At 42.9% G+C, this 8,642-nt stretch overlaps 1 pseudogene; it reads right to left on the bottom strand.

Annotated features, from left to right (window-relative positions):
• Positions 1–7,368: 7,368 nt before the first annotated feature.
• Positions 7,369–7,988, bottom strand: LOC110309737 (large ribosomal subunit protein eL19 pseudogene; annotated as a pseudogene).
• Positions 7,989–8,642: the final 654 nt, after the last annotated feature.

Genomic DNA, 8,642 nt, shown 5'->3' with positions numbered 1-8,642 from the left:
TGTCAGCACTGGAAACCCAGGCTCTCGGCAAGAGCAACAAGTGCTCTTAACCACTGAGAAAGCTCCTCGGCCCTCATTCACTGCTCTTGAAATTAAGAGGAAACCAAGTAAGTTAGATATTCGATGCCACTCAAAGTTTTAAGTCCTCGTCTCCAGAGGGACATCTTGCTAACAATTAAATGAGTGTTTAATGTATGCCACACAAAAGCAGTGTGTTAGGGTAGTTCTGAACCTAGAGAGCTAAGAGAGCTGGGTATCATAGACAGATCGGCAGTTCTTATGGCTAATCCTATACACTGTCTTCTTACTCCTTGTCTTAGTCAGGGTTTCTATTCCTGCACAAACTTCATGACCAAGAAGCACTTGGGGAGGAAAGGGTTTATTCAGCTTACTCTTCCACATTGCTGTTCATCACCAAAGGAAGTCAGGACTGGAACTCAAACAGGTCAGGAAGCAGGAGCTGATGCAGAAGCCATAGAGGGATGTTCTTTACTGGCTTGCTTCCCCTGGCTTGCTCAGCCTGCTCTCTTATAGAACCAAGACTACCAGTCCAGAGATGGCACCACCCACAAGGGGACCTCCCCCTTGATCACTAATTGAGAAAATGCCTTACAGCTGGATCTCATGGAGGCATTTCCCCAACTGAAGCTTCTTTCTCTGTGATAACTCCAGCCTGTGTCAAGTTGACACACAAAACTAGCCAGTACACTCCTCAAATAACACTCGAAAGTTTATTCTTTCAGGAGTGCCATTGTACAAAAGAGAAGAATAAATGCTACAGCTAGCCTCTGTGCCTGCGTTGGGAGCCGCCTTTCTTCTGCATCTGACACAACACCTAGCAAGTAGACCAACCTAGCTCACTGGTGTTATTTGCAAAGCGAAGCCTCACATCTACTCTTTCCCTGAGTGACCCTCCTAGCACACATAACACGAAGCCACGTTGCTCCCATTGACCTGCAGCCGTCTTTTCCCTAGGGAGGAAATGTGGCCATGGCTTTTTAACCCTACCTTTCCCAGCTGGTGACCCCTCCCATCCATGTGTGCTCCCTAGCAACCCTGACAAGGATGCCCCTTAGTCACCTTGAGTCCCTCCATTTCCACAAACAAACAAAAAAATATTCACTCAAATTTCAAAGTCAATTTATGTAGGTGAGACCAACAATGTATATGTGAGTCTTTGAAATGTCTCCCTTGGGGACAGGGGCTGTGGGCTGCAGAGGTTAATTGTCAGAAAGTTTAATTGTTACTGTGCAACTCCAGCTTGCTCTGTGCTGGGCACACCATAGGTGCTAATAGTGAGGAAATCTGACTGCAACCCTGCTCCTCTCTTCATTAAGCTAATGGAACATTTTCCTCTCATTTTCTCCCCAGGGTAGCCGTAGGAGTACAACCTTATAATTGTCGCTCTTACTGTAATTGGAGGTGGTGGGAGTACCTATAATCTTATTGTCTTTTCTGTACGGTTGTAGTTTATTTATGACCTATTGATAATTCCCAGCCAGCAGCAGAAAACTCAGTGCGCTCTGCATTAGCATTCCCTCCCAGGAGAGAGACTACTCAACAAAGACTATTATTAGCCAAAAAGAACACCTACCAGGGATGGCCCACCATACCAAATATAAACTTCCTTCCTGCAGAGATTGACCCTTCTAGGTATCATGGGTTGGTTGGGTTTTTTTTTCCCCCACTAGAACTTCTAAAGACTTAATCTGTACCCTTATTTAGAGGTAAAAGCTAAGCTTCACCTATCATTTTGAGAGGCTCTCTATAGCTACCATATACCTGCCTCCAAGTGATGGGAGTTGTATTTAGCCATTAAACGTGTTAGAGTATTGTAAACAGGGAAAAAACACCCATCAAGCCTTCACTCCCTGGCCTGGGCTGCTGCCCTGTGCTGAGTTCAGTTTGGAGCCAGCAAGCCATTTCCCTAAAGAAGGATACCCTTAGAACCAAACACAGTGCTGGGTGCTGCAATGAAGCACAAATGCTGGAATTTCAATGTTTCTTGATGAAAGAATCCATGTACCACCATTGACAAGCTGCAGCGGGGTTTTGTTTTGTTTTTTCAGGGAGTTGAATATTTTCTAAAAACTTTCCACAATCCATGTGTATTATATTTGGTTTATGTTAGGTAAAGACAGATCATATGTTGAAGATTTTTCTGGTTAAAGTAATTCCCATTTGTGTACCACCTTTTAATTTTGGACAAGAACATTTCTTCTGATCTAAATACAGAGAGCTCTCAGGTGTAAAACTTCCTTGGTCCCCAGGAGACTGTACCATGGTGTTTCTTCCTCAGCCTGGATACTGGTGATGGATTCAACCTGGATACGGATGATGGATAGTACGTGTTTTGGTTTTGTTGTGGGATCTTCTTGGGACCAGAAGTATTCCCACAGTGAGAAGAACAGAAGAGAGGAGGTGCCACTGGTGGCTGAAGCCAGAACAGCTCTCCAGAGGCTTCGGTGTGGGGTCAGGTTTGTATTCTCATTTTATACTCTAAAACCTCAAGGTAGTTTGGGGGATGGAGGGAAACAAGCAAGAGTTTAGAGAAAAATTTCAGGGCAGTCAGCAGCAGGTTGTGAGGGGCAATGACCACTGCTTCAGCCATTTCTCCAGGCCACTCTGTTTGAGGTAGCAAGTGACCTCATGCTTAGCAAGCAGGCAGTACAGGCAGTGCTTTATGTAAAGCCCTAAATAAACCCATAAGTCTGTATCTAATTAATTGGCCTGTTCTACTTCATTCTACTTTATTTTTGTGACACCGTGATCAAATGCCCACCAGGAGTGACTTAAAAGAAGGAAAGATTATATGCCCCAGTACAGGGAAATGCCAGGGCCAAGAAGTGGGAGTGGGTAGGTTGGGGAGCAGGGTGAGGGGAGTGAATAGGGGACTTTCAGGATAGCATTTGAAATGCAAATGAAGAAAATATCTAATAAAATAATTGTTTAAAAAATAAAATAAAATGTGCAAATAAAAAAAAGAAGAACAAGAACAAGAAGAGCAAGAACAAGAAGAACAAGAAGAAGAAAAAGAAGAAAGGTCTGTTTGATTGACAGTTGCAGTCAGTTAGGTGGGGAAGGTATGGAAGACTGGCTTAGTCTGTGGTGACAGGGGCTTGTGGCATAGTTCACTTGCTAACCAGGGAGCAAAGAAGCAAGTTGGAACCAGAGGTGGGTATAACCTTCAAAGAAATGCCTCTTGTGATCTATTTTTGGCAGCCAGGCCCCAACCTTCTACAGGATTGTAAAATTGTATAAGACAGGGACTTGGCATTTTAAACATGAGTCCATAGGGATGGTATACATGGTCAAACATTTGAATTTTTAAAACTAATAAACTATACGTTAACACTTATCAGGTGTCTAAGAATTCAGAAAGCGCAATGCTAAGAATCTTCATGAATATTTCTTTTTATACCTCTGTGGTGGGCAGAATAATTGCCTCCCCCAAATGTCCATGTTCTAAAGCCCACAACCAGTGAATATGTTATCTTAGAAGGCAAGGGCCTTCCAGGTGTTATTAAATTAGGAATCCTAACATGGAAAATCAACACTGGTGTCTGCTGAGGCCCTATTTCCTAGTGTGTTGACCTGAACAGGCTTTTCATTGTAACCTCATGTATGGTTTGGATCTGAAATATCTTCCAAAGGCTTATGTGTTGAATTTAGCATTGGCCTCTGTGTGGCAGTGTTTATAGGTGGGACTTTGAGGAAGTAATTAGATCCTTAAGGCTCTGATATCATCAATAGATTCATCTCTAGATGGACTCAGAATTGCATTGACTTCTGTGAGTTAGTAGAGACTATATAGAAAATGAGGCCTAGCTGGAAAAACTAAGAAGATGTGTACCCTCAGATTGTGGCTTGTCTGAAGTCTGCCCTTGCTTTGAGGTTGCCATGAAGTGAGAAACCTTTCTCTCTATGTGCACTATGATGCTCTCCCTTACCGTGGTCCAGAAACAATGGTGCCAAGTGACCATGAACCACCAAGATCTCCTCCGTTCTCCTCCCATAGCTGATTTTCTATCATTTTAGTATAACAGCAAACAAACAAACAAACACCGTACGTCACATAACTAGAAGGAGAAAGAACTCTCCAGGCCCTCGTCTGAGGAAAATTACTTCCATTCATGGGGTATGCCTTCATGGCCTCTGTACCTCCTAAAGTCCCCACCTCTTGATATTTCCACGCATGAGTGTGGGGAGGAACATCAACCTTCTTTCTATGGCAAATGCTAACATAGCTTCCAGCCATTTTGCAAAGCCAAGCCACCACCTTGGTAATGGGGAAAAGGATATTTAAAAGTGTCCAATTGGCTTGGTTCACCCTTCTGCTTCAGCTATGCAAAGGAATGACTGTCTTTGAGTGTATCTGAATTGTCTTTTGAAAAAGAAAATAGACTCTCTGCAGGCTCTGAAAAGGCTACAAAATGCATTGTTAGCTGTCCCTCTGAAGATCCACCCTTCTGTCTTCAAGATCAGACAGATAACTTGTTAATAAACTTAGCTAAGTTTTTCAATTTCTAAAATTGTATTCAATTAGATCTAGGTGTGTAGTGTGGTGGTATCACATGTGCCCAGTATGTAAGAGGCCCTGGGTTCCATCCAAGCACCAGCAAAACAAACCAAGGCAATAAACCCCACAAGGTTATCAATAGGTCAGCATGTCTGAAATCAGAGCTTGCTGTCTTATGCTTTCTTTTAACATCAGTTTTCCTTTGTCTCCTCATTGTAGTCTAGATTCTCACACTATTTATACTAAGAGGGAATAAACAGTGGTTTCAGAGAATGGGTTAGAGTCAAAAAATAAAAGATGTCATACTATACTTTCAATTTTCAAACCCAAATAAATAGGCATCACAGACTTAGTGGGTGGTCACTTAACATGTCTCTAACATCTAGCAGTTCACTGTTTTCTCAACAAGTCTAGATTAGTAATCCCAGCACTTGGGAGGCAGAGGCAGGCAGATATCTGTGAGTTCAAGGCCAATCTGGTCTACAAATCAAGTTCCAGGATAGTCAGGGCTATACAGAGAAACCCTGTTTTGGGAAAAAATAAAAAATAAAAATAAAAGTTGGGTTACATGGATGTCAGGGATGTGGACGGTTCATTCAAAGTTGATAAGCACTGTGGGTCTATAGAAGATGTGAATGTTTTCCCATCAGCCCTAGCTTCAGAGAGTACCTTTCCCCTTCCTACATGGTGAAGGTTCAAACAGCCACCACAACATCTGCATGTGACCTATGCCTCTCCGCAGTCAGAGTGTGCCACCCGCCAACCACAGTTTGGTTCATGGATCAAGGATGAGTTAAGCAAGCGACCCTAGGTGGTATAGGGTCTTCTTGAGACTTTATTGCTGAAGAAGGAGGTTCTCTTCCTCTTCTGGGAGGCATAAGAACAATGTCAACCTGTGACACATTGAATCTAATGGCCATTTCTCCAGAGCCTCTGAGGACAGCCATGTGCACCAAGACAGAATGCAGCTGAGAGCTAAGAATGAGTGATACAAATGGACAGAGCACATGGAAATCCAAATGTCTTTAGCCATGTCTTTACTCAGCTGGCTCTGAGCCTGGACTCTGAGAGAGCACGCACATGCCTGTGCACACACATACACACACACCCACACACACCCACACCCACACCCCCACACACACACACACACACCCACACACACACGTACACGCACACACACAAACCCAAACACAAAACAAACAAACAAACAACAACAACAACAACAAAACACTCTTGCAAATCCAGTTTAGTTTGATGTGGATTTGTTATTAAAGTTGAATAGTTTTAATTTAACTTTTCTTTAAAAACAAAAAACAAACAAACAAACAAAAACAAAAAACCTGCTATCCTAAGAAGAATGTATATAGCAAAAACGTCTTCTCTGGAGTTTCCCCTGCCAAGTTCCCACCTCCCAGCTCATCTTTAACTTTTAAGAATGCAACCTTATAAAATATTCTTCATGCACATATAAACACATATAAAAGTGTATCTCAATGCCTTCCTGCTTTTACATGAGAGGTAGCATATTAAGCACACGGCCCTTTCCCTTGATGGTTTTTTTTTTTTTTAAGAAACTAATAAACATTTATTTTAAATCAGTTTGGTACACATACATACTAATTTTGTAGTTTAAGGAACTCAAATAGAAACTTCTAAGTCCAGCAGTGTCTGAAATTTTGAGCACTGCTCTGGCATTGTAGGAAGTTAGTGACATTTTCCAAGTCTCTACAAAAACTCTTGCCACAGAATTCACAGCTGCCCTGACTCTTCACCATCTTTCTTTAGCAAGGTATTTTGAGCCATTAATGATTTTGGGTTTTTTAATCCAGAAGGTATATAAAAGCCTTTTCAGAGTTTTCATCTGATTTGTCCCGAGGATCTAGTTCTATCAAATACCTTATTTTACCTTTGCCATACTTGCTGCACAAGAAGACACTGCTGGACTTAGAAGTTTCTATTTGAGTTCCTTAAACTACAAAACTAATATGTATGCGTACCCTTGATGGTTTTTAAACAGCGGACACTGTACATCTCCCTCGCTAACAGCAGACACTGTATATCATCCCTCGCTAACAGCAGACACTGTACATCCTCTTGCTAACATCGGACACTGTACATCCTCTCGCTAGCAGCAGAAGCATCTTCACGCCCTTGTACAGCTACTGAGCACTACAGGACTTATTCTGACCCGAAGCTTGTAGCTGCAGGATCCATTATGATCAGAACTTTGGAAAAAACAGGGTGGCTTTGAGCAAGTGAGGCAACTCTGTGTGAGAAAATAGTTTTGCCCCATGAAAAAGATTAATAGATCTAAATTTACTTAAGTTTTGCATCTATTGATGGTAGTGGGGTTTGGTTTTTTGTTTTGTTTTGTTTTTAAGATAAGCTTTCATATGGCCCAGACTGGCCATAACTACCTTATGTGTTGGAAGATGACCTGAAGTGCCTGATCTGCTCTCCTCTGCCGTCCACGTGCTGGGAGTACAGGCGTAGGCTACCTGTCGGTATCTTAATAAGTTAATACAGGGGCTGGTGAGATGGCTCAGTGGGTAAGAGCACCCGACTGCTCTTCCGAAGGTCCAGAGTTCAAATCCCAGCAACCACATGGTGGCTCACAACCATCCGTAATGAGATCTGGCGCCCTCTTCTGGAGTGTCTGAAGACAGCTACAGTGTACTTACATAAAAAAGAAGTTAATACTTCCCAGAGGTAAGTGTTACCTCTGAACAGCATTGACCATGACAGTTAAGAATGACCCAATACAATCTTTTTTTTAAAGGGTTGTTTTATTTTAATAACACCCACGTGAGGCCACAGCCAGGCCACTATGTATAGACACGAGGGAAGCTTTACTTCTTGGTCTCCTCCTCCTTGGACAGAGTCTTGGTGATCTCTTCCTTCTTGGCCTTGGGGTGCTCCTCCCAGCGCTTTCGCGCTTCCTTGGTCTCAGACCTGCGAACCTCAGCCTGGTCAGCCAGGAGCTTCTTGCGGACCTTGTCTGCCTTCAGCTTGTGGATGTGCTCCATGAGGATGCGCTTGTTTTTGAACACGTTCCCCTTGACCTTCAGGTACAGGCTGTGGTACATATGGCGGTCAATCTTCTCGGATTCCCGGTATCTCCTGAGAAGTCAGCGCAGGATCCTCAGCCTTCTCATCCAGGTCACGTTCTCGGGCATCCGAGCATTGGCAGTGCCCTTCCTCTTCCCTATGCCCATATACCTGCCCTTCCTCTTCCCTATGCCCATAAGCCTGCCCTTCCGTCGGGCCAGGGTGTTTTTCCAGCAACGAGCCCAGAAATAGACAGTCATGGCTTCTGGATGATCAACCCATCTTTGATCAGCTTCCTGATTTGCTGACTGGAGTTGACATTGGTGATTTCATTGGTCTCGTCAGAATCCAACCAGACCTTCTTTTTGCCACAGCGGAGGACATTCGCGGCAAACCTCTTCTGTAGCCTGAGCATACTCATGACTGCAGACGCAGCAGCCAAAGGAAAGAGCTCCCAATAAGATCTTGAAACGTGAGTCCAAGTCAAATACACTGCAACTCAATCTGGGTTCACAAATATATTTTTCTTCATCTAAACAGTATTTAAAAAATTTCAGCTACTTCCCAATATTTAAAAATTTCAAACTAGGATTCCTCACCTTAGTGTTTTAATATCTCACCATATAATTTTATATTAATGTGCTTTTAGTTTTTCTTGGCTGCTTGGATCGCTTGTGTCGCAAGACACTAACAGGTTGAAGGCCAGGTACAATAATTCACTATAGATTTACCATGGAGACCTAACAGTGACTGCAGCACAAGCCTGACACCATATGTTCATCCCTAAATCAGGAGAGAACTGACTCCTGGAAGCTGCCCTCTGACCTTCTGACCCATGCCGTGGGGTGTGTGTGTCTGTGTGCATGCGTGCGTGTGTGTGCATACACATACACACATGCATCACCATCATTATCATCCACTTAAAACATTTTTAAAGAAATCTTAGTACATAAAGTACTTATAAGAGGATTTTTTTGGTATTCTAACTCGCAAAATTATTACAATAATTATTTGGCTTTAATTTCTAGGAAATAGGCAGCTGGCTGGTGGTTCAATTATATGACCCAAGAGACCG

Source organism: Mus caroli, unplaced genomic scaffold (genome assembly GCF_978045245.1).
Source record: "Mus caroli unplaced genomic scaffold, Mus_caroli_1 scaffold_12, whole genome shotgun sequence".
In the NCBI taxonomy this organism is placed as follows: domain Eukaryota; kingdom Metazoa; phylum Chordata; class Mammalia; order Rodentia; family Muridae; genus Mus; species Mus caroli.
This window is presented reverse-complemented; position numbering and strand designations above follow the sequence as displayed.